This window comes from Lepidochelys kempii, chromosome 22, assembly GCF_965140265.1.
Source record: "Lepidochelys kempii isolate rLepKem1 chromosome 22, rLepKem1.hap2, whole genome shotgun sequence".
Lineage (NCBI taxonomy): Eukaryota > Metazoa > Chordata > Testudines > Cheloniidae > Lepidochelys > Lepidochelys kempii.
In genome coordinates, this window is record NC_133277.1 from 9,761,696 (window position 1) to 9,780,380 (window position 18,685).

The window sequence follows — 18,685 nt, forward strand, 5'->3', positions numbered from 1 at the left end:
CCCTCGATTCTCCCCGCACATCCCAGTGGGCCGCCTCCTCTCCCTCCCTATCCCAGGCATTATGTTACTCATGCTTCACAATGACATTTCCTTCCCCGAATCCCATTTATAGCCTCCATGACCTTTCGCCGAGCTCACGTACTCCCTCTTCCTCCCCTACACACACAGCTCCAGAGCCCCCCTCTCCACCAACCCCCCAAGCCCAACCACCACACTCACTAGTGTCCCTCCCCAACCCCCCAAGAGGAGCTCTCCCTTGGGTAGAAGGGTTCCTTATATTGAGAAGAAGGAGCTTACAATTAACTGGTCTGCCTCCCTGCTCTTTCAAATTCCAGATGGTCTGTAATTCTTGCTGGGGAGCATTAGAAAGGCCTTTTCATCGGAGCACCTATCAAGTCAGAGCTCTGGAAATCAGCTGCCTTTCGCTGCGTGGGAGGAACTTGTCAGGCAGTTGTGGGGAGGGCAGGGGAAATGGGATTTTAAACACACAGGTTGGTTTCTTTCACTTTATTTTAGTGCTTCAATGAAAGTTCTCCCCCCCCCCCCCATGCTGCCAAGAGTTAAGTGCCACTGGAATTCTGGGATTTTGCTGTCATTTCAATAGTGGTTTTATTTGGCAATATGTACACTTCTTGGGGGGGGGGGGTTTAGGGTGTAAGGAGGGGGTAGAAAGATGGCATTGGTTGGGGGAGGAAGGATGTGATCAAGGTGCAGAACTGGGCAGTAGGATTCCAGGGTTCTATTCTCAGCCCTGCTGCTGAATCACTGGGTGACTTTGGGCAAATAACGTCCCAGCTCACTGCCTCGGTTTCCCCATCTCTTGCAAATGCCAGTTCTCTACATAGAGAGGGAGGGAGATGGGGGAGATGTAGGTCACAGATGTTTCTGAAGTGCTTTGAGACCTGCTCATTGCACATGCTACAACAGGGAAAAACATTTTAAAAAAATACATTTAGTTGTTGCATTTCCCAGGGTCTCCCCTGGTGTCAATCAGCCCCCTTTACTCCAAGTAAGAATTTGGCCCTTGATCCTCCTCCCCCTTTCCATCTTTTCTTAATCCCTCTGCACAGCCCATCAATCCTACTGCCCCCCGCCCCCCCCCCCCAGGAGCCTGCATTGTGGCTAGCCAGCCTGCATTGTGGCTAGCCAGCCTGCAAAGCAGGGAATCCGAGTACGTGTGCGCACGTGCAGATTGGAAAGGGGAAGGGAAGAGGCTGGGATTTGTCCTGCCCCTGACACCCACCCAGGCAACACCCCATCCTCACCTTAACTATCCAGTTGGCTGCAGACTTCATTAAGCAGCCCCTGATGCCCATGTCTCATGGAGGCCTCAGCACACACGGTCTCTGGTGTTCTAATTACTCCTCTCATGCTCCTGCTGTGGGAGCTTCAACCAAATTACAATTGATTCCTCACTCCTAGCCGATCGATGGCATTGACCAGCACATCAGAAAGACAAATCCGAGCCCACGCCTCTTTAAGAGCCGGCAGCCTTGGCTCCTTCAGGACACCCGGTGCAGCAGCTGCCCACCCAAGCAGCTTCCCCAGCCCGCCCTGTGTGTTTCACACAGCTGTGGTAGTGAAGCGGGAGTCCAGATCTGTTCAGGGCAGTGGCATGCAAGCAGCTAATGGGCCAAGTAACAGCCAGGAGCTGAGCCCGCACCACTGAAGTTAAGAGAAGATGTTGGGTGGACATCGACAGGAGTTGGGTCAAGACCCTAGTCACTAGCCCCAGAGGGGCCACTCTGAACTGACTAACGGGTGCCAAGGAGCAGCTAAGCAGCATGTGAACCAAAGCAGTGCGAGGTTACTTGTCATGCTGCTCTCACCACCCCTCCTCCCATCTGGCAGCACGCTGGGTTCGTGGCCCACCAGTGCCACAAGCTGGATTTTCTGCACCAACGCTCTTCAAGGACAACAGTCTCCTCCCAGGCCTGCATGCTGGAGCCCAACTGTGTGGTGAGGACACTGACGTTCCGGGTGAGCGGGGATCCAAAACCGGGGCTGCCCATCCCAATCTAGCCTGCCTACTTCTAGCCAGCGGGATAAGGCACATGACAATTCCTCCAGAGGACAAGTGATTATAGGTGAAAGGCACCAAGCACACTCCACCGATGCTCAAGAACACAAATCTTGAGGCTGCATTTGTTCGATATAGTCACGTTTGGTCACAAGAACTTGGCCAGTTGGGTGCTGAGTGCATTGAAAATGGGGCTTTTATGTAGCTAGGCTTTTCTAAGAATCCAGACCCATTTGTGGGTGCTGAGCCCTTGAGAATCTGGCCCTCTCTGGATATATTTTTAAAAGCATGTTGAATTTATACTTTGCCTTCCTCCAGCCCCTTTCATCGGAGCTGCTCAGAGCACTAGGCAGACATCAAAGCCTCATTGTGATGTCATTAATTAACTCACAGAGAAGGCAAGTTTTATTAGCCCCATTTTACAGATAGGAAAAGTGACTCTGCCAAAGCCACATGGGCAGAACAGGAACAGAACCCAGGAGTCCTGCCTCTCAGTTGTGTCCACTAACCCCTAAGCAACACGGCCTCCTCAGTGCTTTAACTGCAAAGACACACCTTGAGTCCCTTCCCTCAGCCTCCATCTCTTCCTCCTAACCCCCTTGTCTTTCCCTCTGTTGTTTCTCTACCCACAACAGACCGCACAGCAGAGTTCCAGCAACCCTTATGCTGCCTTAGGTGTCAGATCTGCTATCAGCTCTTGCAGGGGGGATGCGACACTGAGGGCACGGTGGAAACCAACAGACCTTCCCCACCCCTCAAACAAACAAGGGCCACATGGCCGCCTCCCCCGGGGCAGCTCCCCTTGCTTGTAATCAGGACCCCCCCGGGCAATCCCCCAACAAATGAAGACCTCCCTTTTCCCCCCCCAGTTGAGCACACCCAGTCCCCTCCCATGCATTGGAAGTGCTGCAGACTAGGGAGTGCTGGGTCACAGCCCCCAGCAGCTGGAGGTGTGAAGACATTTCTGCCTTGGTGTTCAGAAACAGCTGCTGCTTGCCAACAACCTACTCCTGGGGTAGCAAATCCGCCTGTGTCAGCGGAGATCGGTGCCTTTCCCTGTGTTGGGTAGGGATGTGGGGACAGCCCTGGGGCTGCTGATCAGGGCTCTTGCAGCAGGACAGCAAAGCAATCGCAAGGGACTGCTGGCTGGCACAGGATGCTGTGGGTGTCAGCCCTGCCTGGAGGTCAGGGCCTCATCACAGGTAGAGAGAAGCTCAGAGCAGGGAGCTGGGCCTGCAGTGGTGTGATGGGAGGAGGTGGGGGTGTTGTGCCCCAGGCTCATATCAAAACCTTTTGGGACTCTGGATCCAGATCTAAACTTCCAGCTCCAGCCCTTACCCAGCTAGATGGAAAGGGGACTCACTCTCCTCTTGTGCCATCTCCTGGCAACAGGGTGCCCCACTCCCATGCCACCTCCCAGCAAGAGATCTTCCCCCTTACCCAGTGCCACCTCCACAAATACAACACCTGTTCTGTCCAATGTAACCTCCTCAAAACACCGCCACTGCCTTCCCACAGCAGCCTGGGCAAAACAAAACTCGCCCCCATTGTGCTGTCAGCAGCAACACCCTTCTGACCCCCACAGCATCCTCCCAATGAAATCCTAGCCCTCCCCTAAACACAGCCTGCCCCACTGCAACCCTCTGCCTGGCCCTGGCAGCAAGGAAAACACTTCCTTTGCAGGGAGGGGGCTTCCAAAGTGAATTGTTATAAAGGAGGCTCCCTTCACCTCAGCTGCACCGACCTCAGCCTAACACAACGTAACGAACAAGAGACTCACTTGTCCTCCCCAGAAGAGAGCCTCACCCCACTGCGAACACATAAGCTCAACACATATGGGGACAGGCACGCAAGACCACCTGTGGACATATCCAGCCCCGCCCACTTCAAAATCTCAGCCCTCCATACTTCAACCCCTCCTTCAAACACCCAGATACATGCCACCACCACACAAACACACTAAGCTTTGAGGTTCTTCCAGTGGTTCATGTCGTGCCCTGGACAAAGACAAAGCAGAGATGGGAGGCAGGTCCAGCTTAGACCCAGCCATAGGTATTTCTAAATGGAACAAAGGTTCCCAAGTGCCCCAGCAGCCGGAGACACTCTCAAGACCTGGTCTAGCTGCTCCGTTCTCCCGGCACTGACTGAGTTGGAATCCTGAACTGGGTAGCAAAGGGACCATTATGATGGCAGGTATGGGAGGGAAAGCAAAGACAGGCTCACCCAAAAAAATCACACAGCCGGAACAGAATCAGGTCTCCTGGGTCCCAACCCAGTACCTAGTCATGGGCACATGCTGCTCTTGGCTGTGAATGGGGTTGAGGAAGCAGACTGGCCACTCCTCATTCAATGGGCCCCCAAAGGAGAGGTGACCCTCGCCAGAAGAGTGACAGCTGCTGCCATTGCAGGGAGGCAGAAAGCAGCCCCCCTCAGGTGCCGCAGAGGCGTGACATGAATCCAGCTCTCTGTTAGCTGGCTGGCCTGTCCTCTGGCCACGTACTGTCCCATGACAGCGCCTGCCGGCTGTCGCTGGCCAAGATGGATGGGTGATTCCTAGGTCACCGGCCCATTATTGACTGTACAAGCAAACAACCGAATTGGCTTTTATTTATAGGGCAAATGTCGAGTAAATCTACAAGGTGAGGAAACACATCGTAAAGCTTCAGCATGGTCTGTGGCACTGCTTAGCTCATTCGCTCTCCTGCTGCCGGCCTGGGAGACTGAGAGCTGGGCAGGGCAAGGAGGCGGCTCGCCAGCTAGGCACGGAACTGCAGGTCCCAGGGAGGCTGGGGCAGGGTAAGTGGAAGAGAAGGGGGGCGTTAGATGATCACCCAGACGTGGCGTGCTGCACGTACACACTCTGCACCCTGGGTTGGGGTCCTGCCCCAATTAAAGTCAATGGGCAAACTCTCCATGACATGACTGGGGCCAGGATTCCTCACAACGGCCCGCTGAAACCCCCAGCACCCATGGAGCTCAATGCTTCCATGCCTGCCCCTGGCCCACTTCTTAGTGCCTCTGCTCCCATCCGTTAAGGAAAGATTTTGCCCTTACTCCAAACCCGCTTAATCAGCGATTCCACTTAATAATCAAGACACTTCCAAGGGAACTGAATTAAGCCTTAATGATACTTAATAGTGAGGGCAACTGATTAACCAGGATGACAGTTCTGCTAGACAGGGGAGCAAGGTGGGAATTAAGACAGACCCAGAGAGGGTGAAGACAGCCACCAGGATGGTAAGAGCCAGACAATGTGCTAAAAGTCTTCAAACTGCAGCCCAGACCAAGGAGATGGTGTTGAAAGTGAATTCTCTTTTTGACCAGCTCCAATACAGATGCATGTATTGCATGAAGAGAAGCCAGAAGAAATGGTTTTTTCATTTCATTAGAAGTTTTCATTTTTTTCCCAATAACCAAAATGTAAGCATTTCGTTTCAGCCAGAGGCCCCCCCCCCCCCACCAGCAAAGACACGGACACTTTATTGCACCAGAAGAAGGAAATGGGTACTTCCTAATAAGGGGTCTCTTGCCCACTGACACAAAATAAGGGCTTGGTGTCAAAGTGACTTGGTGCATTCTCATAACCTGGGTTAGGCAGGAGAATAGGCTCTGTGAACCTAATGGTCTTTTCTGAGCTTCACCTCTACTAAACAACCTTTTTCAAGCACAGAGACTAGGACACATCCTCAGGGTTACACAGAGTCTGTGGCAGAGCAAGATATTGAACCCAAGTGTCTCAAGCTAGCACCCTAACCACTGAGCCATCCTTCCTCTCACTTGCACCTCCCCCACCTTTCAGCAAATGCTGGGAGCCTGATTCCCCATTGCCCTGCACCCTGCATAGTCATTTATCCCCAACCTTCCGACATGATCATGTTTTGTACCCATTGTCCCGGGTGTAAGGGTCTGCCCATGTCACGGGGCATTTGTCCAGCTGAATCTTTATTACTGGTGAAGCTGCATCAGCCAGAAAGAGCCCAGCTGCACTCTGTTTGCACGGTGCAGAGGCAGATAGGGAAAAAAAGAAAGCTCCTAAGTGGTAAAGCAGGCCAGATAGCTCTGGAATGGGCAAGAGACTAGATAGGGAAGGCTTATCCCAAGTCCCCTTTCAGAGAAGCATGGCACCTCAGCCTGCCCAACAATCCCTCTGCCTTAGCCCAGGGCCCATTCTCCATCAACAAGTGTCCAGTATCTTCCCGAGGAATCCTAGTGCATCAGGTTGGAGGGTCACCCACCCCACCAGGCAGTCTGATTATGCCGCATCCCCTAGCCTTCCATGGAGGAACAAGACCTGCTGGAAGTGTAAAACCCCTTTCCAGGGTCAGAGCATCCAGGAGCCTTTCAGCTCCCACCCGGAGAAAGGATGAGCTTTCCCTAGATCTTCAGCCTGCCAAGGACACAGCCAGCTCCTCTCCTCAAGTAATTAATTTCACACACCAATGCCCAAGGGAATCTCCTGCTGGAATCAATACTGGAGATGACTGACCTGAGAACACGCATTGACTATTTCCCCATGGCAAGGGATTAGAATGAGAGCCCAGCCTTGAGGGGAGAAATGCCATTCTCCAGAGAGCTTTCCTCTCTGCCCTCCATAGGCCCTGCTGCTCCCGAGGAGGACATTGGAGTGAGGCCTGAGGGAGAACAGCTGCCAGAGGAACAGGGACACTGGTAGTTACTGCTTGGTGGGGGAAGTGGGATTTAAAGCAGAAGCAGCATCAGCCTTCAGGTCTGTGCAGCGAGTAAGGATGGTCCAAGCCAGACCCCAGATCCAAACACCAGTGAGCTGTGGGAAAGTTGGATCCACCTCTGAGCTTTGAGGAATGGGCTTTGCTACATCCCTCGGGGTAGTGAAAAGCCAAGACCCGGCTGTGGCTAACACAAAGGGGATTCTTGACCCAGGCTGCTGGACACAGACCGACCATGGGATTCTCTGTCTAGCTCCCGGGGAGGCTCTTGGCCAAGGGCCACTACACAGAGCATCCCCATGTCATGGGCCAAATGCAGGTTGAGCTACTTGAGAGCACAGAGAGGTCTCAGCTGCTGAGAGGAAGAGAGGAAAACCACTCTGGGGTCCACCACGAGGCACAACAGTCCCCTAGAATCTAGGTTGCAAATTCACTCAGTCTGCACCCGCAAAGCCTGGGGGGGTCCCAATGCCCCTGCTGCGTCAGGGCTCTGCTGCCATCAAACACCACCTCCAGCAGGAGATGCAGAGGAGAAAGCACACAAAACCCCAAACCGGCCAGATGCCCTCAGCATCCCCTAGCCAGAATGTTCTCCCTGGGACCCTGGCAATGGCACGATGGCGGGGTCCTGAGCCTGTCTCCCCCAGCCCAGAGCAGACCTTGCTCAGGTTTCTTTTGCTGTGCAGTGAGGGAACCCTCGCTGGGATCCAAGGCCTGCCTTTGCAGAGCCCAGCCTTACATCTGTTGTCTTCCCATTCCCTAGGGAACCGATGATGTGGCAGGTGGGAAATTGAATCAGGTCCCGGGGTTATTTTCCTGGGTAACCACAAACGAATCTGCAGTAGGGAATAATTGAATCAGTAACTATGAGGGATTGTTCGCTAAACCTCATTCCCAACCGATTATTGCAGATGGGAAATGTGCACAGATTTCATAGATATTAAGGTCAGAAGGGACCATGATGATCATCTAGTCTGACCTCCTGCACAACGCACGCCACAGAATCTCACCCACCCACTCCCGCGAAAAACCTCTCACCCTATGTCTGAGCTACTGAAGTCCTCAAATCGTGGTTTAAAGACTTCAAGGAGCAGAGAATCCTCCAGCAAGTGACCCATGCCCCAAGCTCCTCCCCCCCACACCCAACCTGCTCCTGATAAATCTCCAGGAGACTCACCCGCCACTTTTGCGGCCATCATGTCTAATCCAAAGAGGAGACATTCCAATTCCACAAGGAGCATTTGGCTTCTGGGTACAGAAGGTCTTAGAGTGATGCAGAGCCATTAAAATATGCACAAAGGTATTAAGCCAGAAACTGGAAAGGAAGAGATGTACTAGGAGCCAAGAGGTATGACATGGAGAATGTGGCTACAGGTAGCCAAGGGCCGCAATGCAAGAGGAGAACGAGGAGGCGTGTGCATCTAGGGGATGTCTCCTTCTAAAGGCAGAGAGCATAAGACCTACTATCACCACCTGGTGCTGCTGTTCTTTGGCTCACGTGGCCAAGGCCTGCATTTCTGGACAAGGATGAGAGTTCTAATCCCAATTTCCCAAGTGGGTCTGGGATGGGTCTAGCAGCGATGTTGTCTGCGGTCATCTGTACAGGGGGTGCTGCATGGACAATTCCCAGGAGACTGTTAGGGTACATGCAGATAGTGGCCACTTCTGGGGCGGGGGGGAGGGGTGGGGTGGAGGCAGAAAATCTGTCTGCCAGTGTGCACGGAGGTGGGAAACAAGGAGATTATGGGAAAATGCAGTTGGGGGAGTGGAAACAGCTTACAAGAAGGAAATGCCCAGCTGGGTCTGAAGCCAAGAGAGGATGCTCCATTCAATGCAGATTTTCCTTCACCTTGCAGAAATGGGAGTGTCCTATCCCCACCAACTGCTGCCAGTTCATAAATAGAAAGGCACGTAGACAGCCATTCATCTTTCTCACACAATGGAGCATCCTGATCAGTGTGAACAGATCCCCCCCGGCACCCAGCCTCTCAAGCAGCCACTCAGTAGGAACAGGCCAGTTCAGCATCAAATGGCATTCCTGTTCGGTGTCCATCGGAAACCACGGCCCCCAAGCAGCCCTTCATGTCAATTACCGCCATGCCACGGAAGCGATTGTCGGATCTTTCAGCTGACTACACCATACAGCTCTCACACTTGCAGAACTGCAGCCGCTTGCTTGTGTGATTACAGCCACACCTTATGTGCTCTTGTACAGCGCCTAGCGCGAACGATGCAGCTGCTATACAGGGGAGAATTCCCACCCACAGTTACCACATCATCCACCCCCTCCAGCCCAGGCAACCTGGCATTTGCAGAGGACACCATGTGGCGCTCGCAAACCCACCTTGACAGCCAAGTTCAGCTCGGCTGTGAGGCTTTTTACAGAAATACACTGGAGACGTCCATCATTTGGGATTTATTTGGAACATCTCTAATCCTCTGCCTTGATTATCTAGCCTCCAAATCCCATTAGCTGGATTTTTTTAAAATGTTATATTATTAATCCCATCTTGGTAATCTGACATTTATTGATTTTTATTTTTAACTCCTGTTAAGGAGAGCACAGACTGCAGCCCCATTCTTGAGGCCCACGGGCCACCTGGTGGCCCTTCTAGTCTCCCAGTGGTTCGGGTAGGTTGGGCTCAGGTGGCCGGGGACCCACCCACACTCAGTCATGCTGAGCCTCTATGGCCCTCACTGGCCTGAATGGGAGCTGACAGAATAGAGCCCACTGGTCCGTGTGAGTGCTGCGGCCCAGTCGATGTGGGTATGTTACAGCTCTCAGCCTGGCTCTTTCGATCAGACGGTAGAAACTCCAGCTTTTAACACTGGAGGGCCCTGGCGTTGGCCGAGACAGCAGCTGTCACACAGGCCTGTGACATAGCCTGCCCTTTGGGTCAGATCTTGAGAAATGCCAAGCACCAGCTTCACTGGGAGCTGCCAAGGTCAGGACTGTGCAATGTTCAAGCATAAGAGAGTTGAGACCATGGCACATTCAGGCTTTATTCCTGCCTCTGTATGTGCCCGTCTCTCCCAACCAAGCACTTCCCGAAAGTAGCATTCTCCCAGTTCTTACACACAACTGCATGACAAAAAGTGCTGCCATTGGAAAGGCAGGTCAGGCCCTATCCCCTTCCCCACCCAGCTTCCTTTGCACACGCCCTGCCCTGCCCAGCCCCTACTTTGCTCCAGATTCATTTCCCAAGCACCCATCTCTACAGCTGCCCCAAACTTGTTCTCTTGCCCTTCGCTCCCTCCTGGAAGAATGTGTCTGAGCTCCACCCTGGATTGGTCCCCTGGAGACCTTCCCTGCATCCCTCCCTTTAACCCCACACTCACGCCCAAGGGCGCAGGGAAGGACGTGCCTGTTGCACACGACATGCCAGGGTGGCAGGCTCTCTCTAGGAGAGTTCCATCAATCCACCCATGGGATGAATCCACCCTTGCTGAGCTCTCCCTCAGGCCCTCTGCACAGCAGGTAGAGACCATTCCATCACTGGTGAAAGGAGGAGACTGCCACCCCAGCTGGGCTCACATCACTGCCTGTTCTCTAAATAAGCAGAGAGCGTGACAGACTACGACTTAATGCAACCAGGGACTGTACAAGCTGACACGGGGCCCTGCCAATACATAGAAAATCAGGGTTGGAAGGGACCTCAGGAGATCATCTAGTCCAACCCCCTGCTCCAAGCAGGACCAATCACCAATTTTTTTTGCCCCAGATCCCTAAATGGCCCCCTTAAGGATTGAACTCACAACCCTGGGTTTAGCAGGCCAACGTTCAAACCACTGAGCTATCCCTCCCCACATCTCAGCCTGGGCTTTTCTGTGCCCTTGCTATTCTCTCCAAAGCTTTCCCAGTCAATGCATCCTGAGCCTAACCTGCAGCACCCCCTGCTGTTCCAATCCTGGGCCACTCTTGCCTGCCCTCTCCCAACACACCTCAGTCCCAAACCTGCAGTATGCCCTGCATCCCAGCCTTCCACTGCGCCCTCAATGCACCTCAGTCCTGACCCACCGCAATGCCTGGGATTTCACCCCCAGATGCACCCATGCAGCTCCGCCGATGCACCTTCATCCTGTCCTACGGCACCTGCTGCCATTTTAGTCCCAAGCGCACCCCCAATACCCCCATCCAAGCCTTTGGCAGTGAACCTGCGTCCTGACCTGCAGCACCTTCTGCACGCCTGGTCTGAGGCCCCTGCTCAATTCCAGTGCTAGGTCATGTAATCAGTTCTATCCTGCATGGAGGAGGTCGATTATCTGCAAGCCATTTATTTACATTCTGGCCTCCAGAGAGGAGAGGCTGGTGCATTAACTCACTGCTTGACCCTCCCTGGCTTTTCCCCACATTCCTCGGGACCCGAGCTGCAGGATGCAGACACACACCCCGGTGCAAGAGTTCACAGCATCCAGCACACTCAGCGCGCCGGTAGAAGTGCCCTGCCTTCACAACACATTTTCAGGCATCAGGAAGGCTCACAAGGCATGAGCGGGGCCATCGGAATACCCGCACTCAGCCCAGCGCTGTCCCCAGGGCGGGAGCGCTTACTCGCTTGTAAAAGTCACTTCCCAACTGCTGAGCTGGAGGAAATCAACGCCAGCAATTGGCTGATTAGGAAGAAGCCATTAGCACCCAGTCAAAACAGCTTTTTAAAACAAGCTTTGACAAAATTGTCACATTAGATGTATCAGAATAAAAGGGAGCAGTGCAGCCTGCACGGTGCAATTTTACATCATTTTGACAGTTCACATTAAGGCAACTGCTGGCACCTCTGGGAAATTACCTCCCAGTTAAAAGAGATCTCAGCAAATGTAATGCCTTGGAGGCAAGAGACAGTCTGTCTAAGTCTGTCACCTTCTTCAAGGGTAGGGACGCCGTGCTGGGGCAGAACTGGGAGGCCCTCGGGGCAGAATTGGGAGCCTGCATTTCGATACACAGAGAGAGTGGGATCTGGGAATTCAGGCTCAATGCCACAGTGCTAGGAGTCAGATTTCAGAGTAACAGCCGTGTTAGTCTGTATTCGCAAAAAGAAAAGGAGTACTCGTGGCACCTTAGAGACTAACCAATTTATTTGAGCATGAGCTTTCGTGAGCTACAGCTCACTTCATCGGATGCATACCGTGGAAGGAGTGTGGCAGGATGGCTTAGGGGACTGGGAAGGGGGTCCTCAGCCATTTGCCTGGGGGCTTGTCTACAGGAAGGTGTTGTGGGTAAGAGGCTGGACTGCAACGCAAGAGACCCAAGTTCAATTCTTCCATTCATCTGAAGTGGGTTTTTTACCCACGAAGACTTATACCCAAATAAATCTGTTCATTTTTAAGGTGCCACCAGACTCGTTTTTGTGGATACAGACTAGCATGACTACCCCTCTGATACAGGTTCACTTTTGGTGAGTCCTCCCGCAAAGCACTGTTTCTCAATGTATGTTTGCAGAGCACCTGTCACAAGGGGACACTGGTCTCAGATGGAGTCTCTAGGCATGGCACAGTGTGTCCGGACAAGGTAAGCCATGATTTGTGCTGGTTGAGCTGACTCCATTTTCAATCAGCACTAAACCCAGCTGGTACAAAAATCACCTCCACCTTGTCTACAATTAGCCACACCAGAGCTAATTCAATGCCCTTGAGAGCGGAACACCAGCTACAAACAATGCCAAAGTCATGAGGCTGAAATGCACATCAGGCTGGCGGTGAGAGAAAGTGGTTTGTATTCAGTGACCCATGTGAAATGAGGTTGTGTGAGTTTCAGCCAAGCTCCTAGAGGAATCCAGAGCACAACAAACTGCTGGCACTGGCTGGAAAACTTGGCAGCCTCGATGGTGAGGCCAAAGGCCGAATGAAGCTTTCACTCTCCTCTAAGTGCTAGCAGGTCTGGCAGGACAGGGCCACTCTGGCAGAGACAAGATGGAGACCAGGCCTGTGGTGCAGTTGTCTGTCTTGTACCTGCTCTGAGGACCGATAGAGGCCACAAGCTCCCAAGTACCTTTCTCTTGGGCTGAATCTGGCACCTCAGCAGCACTGATTTACACACAGAAAACATACAACTAAAAGCACCTGTTACACACGGCATCAGGCAGCTCTGCCTGTTCTAACCATCACTCAGATGCCAAGTGAATGCCCCTGGATTCCTTATGGCTCGTCTACACTGGACAGTTCTGTGCAGCAAGCCAGGGTGTGAATCTAGAGTGCACTAGCAGGCCACACAGTAGGGTCCCATGCGGCCCTGACTACAGCACACTGGAAGACCAGTAGCGTGCTCCGCAGTGCTCCTGTGCACTAGCATTCCAGGTAGAAAAGCCTTTCGTCTCCCACATGCGGTTACACCACTTCCTCCAAACACCCACAAGCCCCTAGCATCCCAGCAGGAGGCCATGCTCACCGAGGCAGCAAATTGCAGCCATCTTCGACTGGGTCTTTGGCAGCGGGACAATGCGAGTCTCTTACAATCCCTCCCGATCAGGCAGGGCCTGGCTAATGGAATCTAATGGAGAGAGTCCAGGGGAGAGCACAGCCACACGAGGAGCAGGTGAGAAGGCGAGAGGCTTCTGAATATTCACAAAGTTAATTAAGCAAAAGTTAATTGGAAATCGCTGGATTTTAGCAAGACCTCAGACTTCAGCATGTGCCGTAATCACAGCAATCTAACCAGTACATCCGGCACCTTCGCCAGGCTAGCATCATGGGGGAAAGCAACGATAGGAAGACAGGTGCAAGCTACTGGGTAGGGCAAAGATTAGGGGTCAGGACTCCTGGGTTCTATTCCTGGTCCTGCCCTGTTCCACTGTGTCAGCTTGGGCAAAGCCACTTATTTCCCCTCTGTTTCCTCATCTGTAAGATGGAGATCCCTTGGTGGGAGCTGTGATGCGGATTAATGCACATTGGCAAAGAACTGAGGTCCTCACTATATGAATGCAAAGAATCATAACAGATTAGCCACGCGTCACCCCCCTTTGTACAAGCGACAGTGGTATTTCACTACCCAGACTTAGCACAATGCATATGGCACCATCCTATTCTTGTCCCTATGATACAACCACCACACACACACACCCCCCCCATGTGTCACCACCACACTGTAACAGTAGGGCTGCACGCACCTTCTCGGGTCTTGGTGCTGGCTGGCTGAATTGCCTCACAGAGTGCTCTGTGAGCAACGGAAGAGCAGAGCCCCTCTCCTCATGAATATGACTCGGTGCACCCACCAGACTCGCTACGGGCGCATACACCCCCCCAAAATTGCTGCTCTCCATCACAGAGAAAGGAAAGGGTGGGGGGGGCGGAATTATCAGCCACGTGAGCTGTTTAGAAAACCAACACAATTAAGCTTGTGTTTGAACTAAACCCAAGGCAGGCAGAGGCAATCTGATCTCAACAGGCCCTGCCTGGGAGTTGGGCCTGAACTACAAGCAAGATGTGAAACACAGGAGCGCGAATGGGCCCAGTCCTGCCTTCAGCAAAGTGCCTGGCAAAATTCCCACTGGCTTTAGATGGAAGGGGATCAGGCCTACCTCGCTGGGTGTTCATGAGGCAGAGTAACTCCGTGATCTAGAGCCTTCCATACAAATAAGCCAAACTGACACTAAGCAACAGCCAGGTGTGGAGAAGGGGGGGGGACTGGAATCCTAGTTGCTCTGCAGAGGCCTTTGGAGTGACTCAATTTCTACAAAAGGCTGCACAGGTTGGGGAGGAGATGTGCGAAGCATGAGAAAGGGACACATTGAGATTAGAGCTGTCAGGCCCAGGGCGGGAGGTTTTGTTTTTAGCTTTTGCTCGCTTGTCTGGAAGCGGAGAGAGGCTCTTCACTTCCCCAAACTTGGCATACACTTAGCTGGTCATCTGGATTTAGTGCATGGGCATGTGAATGAAGGGCCTCAAGATGCAGATAGGCACTTTGTTAACCCCATTAGGTGCCTAACTCCCAGTCAGTGCTTTTGGAAATCCTGCGAGGCCCTGGTGCATCTTTAGATGCCTAAGTACCTTCAAAAACCTGGCCTGCAGAACTTGTGTCACAGCTGAGTGGGTTAAAGCTCCAAGGTCTGCTCAGCACAGGGATGGGGAGGAGTTAAGGAGAAATACTCCAAGTGAAATCACCTACACCACTGACATGACCTAGTACTTTTCATCTTCCAAGCAATTAATTGCCCCACTCCCCCTAGAAGATAGGGAAGCAGATATTCCCGTTGTACAGCTGGGCAAGTTGAGGCCCAGAGAGGGCAGATGTCATCCAGCAGGTCAGTCACACAGCTGGGATTAGCATTCGGGCATTCCTAGCTCCCACATTTGCGCTGAGACCTACAAATCATTAGCCCACGCGACGGAAGCAGGGAGTGGCTCAGCCAGGTTAGACACCGACTTTTTGCTTCCTTTACAAATAGGTCACCCCAGAGCCGGTGCCACTCTTGGCATTCTCTTGTCCCCCTGGACAAGAACGTAACAGGGGGCATCCATTTGTGGATTTAAGCTCCCCCAGGAAAGCTGTCCCAGGCTGGGCTTGCAGTGCCTGTCAATGAGATTGAGGCTTGTGCTCTTGTGTGGGGCTTCAACCCTACCCCTGCAGCACCCTGGTTCCCTCCCCCTGTCCCGTCCTGATGATGCACCACAATCCCAACCTGCAGCCAATTCCTGCCCCATCCAGCCCTGCCAACACACCCTTGGCCTGATCTGCAGACCTGCCTCCCCTCCCACCCAGCTCAGCAAGCGTGAGCATCTATGAAACCAATGGTGTCTCCCCTGCTTCAGATTCAGTAAGAAGAGGCTCTCCCCCAGATTTGGCAGCTTGTGTAACCCTGGAGACAGAAGGCAAGATCAAATCCACTGATGAGAAACGGGGGAGGGGAGAAAGGTATCACGAAAGAATGGCAGAGGAGCAAATGGCTCATCAGGGAGAGGAGCGGCGTGTACATGTGTGTGTGTGTGGGGGGGGAATTCTCCACCTAAGTGAAAATGACCCGCTGCATCATTAGAACATTAGCATTCAAATCTTGAGCAACAAGGAAGAACACACGGGCAATAGTGACTTTCCCTGTTTCTTTCCCCATTACCTTGTTTTTCACCAGCCCCAGCAGCTGCAGAGTTGGGCCTGGGCGACATGAAGAAGCATCTCCCAGTAGCTCTGGACATGACAGTGATGGATTCCCCTCTCCCAAGGCCTGTCACTTTCCCTCACGACTGGGATCATCGCACTTCACTTCTTCTCAGAGGCTAACAGCACATTTGGACAAAGACCGCAGCGGGTGCGCACGCATACGCTAGGATTGCCACCTGCTCTGGTTTGCCCAGGATCATCCCTTTTTAAGGAAACGGTCCCAGAAAAGCTGTAAGTGCTCATTGCGCATTGCCAGCTGTCTGGTTTGACAGGCTCAGGAATGTCTTGGGTGTCCCCATTTTTATACCTCTGCGGTGGCAACCTTCATGGGCGGGCATAGGCTGCTGAGGTAGTAAGCTGCTTCTCCTCGGTATGAGCCGGGCGCCCATCCAGCACGAGCTCTGCAGTGAGCCTACAAATGAAACCACAAAAGCAGCACAAGATGGCTCAGAAGGAGTGGACGGGAGAGATGCAGCCAAGTCATCGCTCCCAATCCAGCTCACAGCAACAGCAATCAAACGTCCCGTGCATCACTCTTCCAGAGGTACCTTAGTGATCGAGAAAGGTAGCGGAGTGGCTGCAGCTAGGCCTCCAGAGTCCTGAGTTCTAATCACAGCTTTGCCACTCATCTCTGGGTAACTGCAGGCAAGTCAAGTCCCTGGTCTGTGCCTCAGTTTCTCTTGAGAGTTCTTCAGAGCCAGGCTGGTCTTATACTATGTATTTGTACAGCACCTAGCACAATGGGGCCCTGAGCCTAGACCCGGACACTTGTCATAATTGGGCCTATAAATTGACCTTAATTGTGAGTTCAACTGTGGAAAAAAAAAAAAGAGTGAAAGTTCATAAAGTACCACAATGACCTAGGAACAAATGCCGACGGGAGAAGGTTCAAAAGCAAGACAAAACACTGAATTAGTCAAAGCAAAAAGGCTGACGGATGTAACTCAAGAACTGCGTTAAGATCACGCTTGGTAAACAGAGAGAGACCAGAAATCAATGAACCAAACCTGACATGTCGAAAAGTAGGCCTAATTGATTGATAATGTAACAAGGGGATGATGGGCTGTTCTGCCCATCACACCCCTTTGGAGTCCTTAAATTAAAGGATTTGGGGAAAAGCTGGCTATTGCAACAGACTGACTGACCGACTAAGAAGTGGAAGGAGCTAGCTTCACCATCACACCCGCCAGTCCCACGGTCTCCTGGGACCCTGGACTTTCCTCATCCCGATTCAGAAAGATGTCCTGGCCAAAGTGCACCAGAGAGAGGGATCCAAACGACGCTGCCACCTCCAGCTAAATCCTAACCACCCCCTGGGACGGGAGGCTGTGTCACACACCACTCTTTGTGCGTCCTTTTCCATCTTATTTCCTCTTTATAACCCTCTTTTTCCTTCTGTCTCAGAAGAGTCTGGCTTAGCCGGCCACCGCTATCAGCTTTGAACGCTGCTGGAAGCCTCGGACCAGAAAGACAATGCCCCAACCAGCCCGATGCCGGTACAAGTTAGCCAGGTCTAGGAGTGGTGGATCAGACTGTGGGCTGGGCCTGTGTTTCTCCAACTGGGAGGTTGCAAGTGAGAGTCCACACCAGAGGCAGCAGCCGTGTTTTCTTTTTATCATTGCAGTTCTTTTCTCTCTCCTTGTGGCGTGTGCGTGTCTGGTTCAGTCTGCTAGGAAACAGGATTGGACTTTGACAATAAAAACAACATCATCTGAACTAACTTTTCTCCCAAAAAAGGACAGTTACCGCCATCTAAAAGACTGCCAGATTTGGGGCGGGGAGGGGGTCCTTCTAAAGACTCTCCCTATCTAACGAGAAAGGGAACAAAGAATGTTTAAAATACAGCCTTATTTAACACTTAACATGTTAAATGCTTTAAACTGTTTGCCCTTTTTTCCCTGGTCACTTGAATAAAGACCTGGAGATTTGTAATAACATGCTTGCCAGGGGACCAAGCAGGCTGAGGTCTCTGCATACCAAGCTCCAAACCTTGTTTAAAACTGTTTAATGTGGGACAGTGTGAGAGTCATGTTAACACCTTTAGCTCTTTTGGGACCATTCTTTCCATCTAAGTTAATACAGCCAGCCACTAACTGCTACGGTAATATAAGCAGTAATAAGCGGGCACCCCCTCTCCAATGAAGACAGCTGTCCTCTAGGGCTGGACTCTCAGGTGGCAAGTACCTGCTCTTCTCTATACACTTGAGTTGGCATTGTAGGTGCTCAGCAGTGCTGACTACTAGGCCAGCCCTCGCCCCAAATCCCAAGGTACAGACAGGTATGTCTATGCTGCAGAATAAGCCCAGGCTCTGAATCAGGTTTGAACCCAAGCCCCCCTTCGGGCAACTCTCAAATCAGCCTGACTCAGGTCAACAAGTGCTCAGGGCCTGGGATCAGTACCCTGCTGTGGAATGGCTCAGAGCCCAAGTCCCACTCTGAATTGGGTCCCTGCACAGTGCAGTATGGAGGTGTTAGCATGGCTGAAAGACCCAAGTCTGTTGATTGTAAGCCCAGGTTTATAATGCAGTGTAGATGATCAAGTGCAGACTTGGAAGCACTGGGTATGTCTACACTGCAAAGACAAACCCACGGTACCAAATTTCACAGCCAGTGCCAATTAACTCGGGTTCACAGAGCTTGGGTTGCGAGGCTAAAAATAGCATTTGTGGACCTGCCTGCTTGGGCTGGAGGCTCTCCCCAGAGAAAAGGAGTACTTGTGGCACCTTAGAGACTAACCCATTTATTTGAGCATGAGCTTTCGTGAGCTACAGCTCACTTCATCGGATGCATACCGTGGAAACTGCAGAAGACATTATATACACAGAGACCATGAAACAATACCTCTTTCATGGTCTCTGTGTATATAATGTCTTCTGCAGTTTCCACGGTATG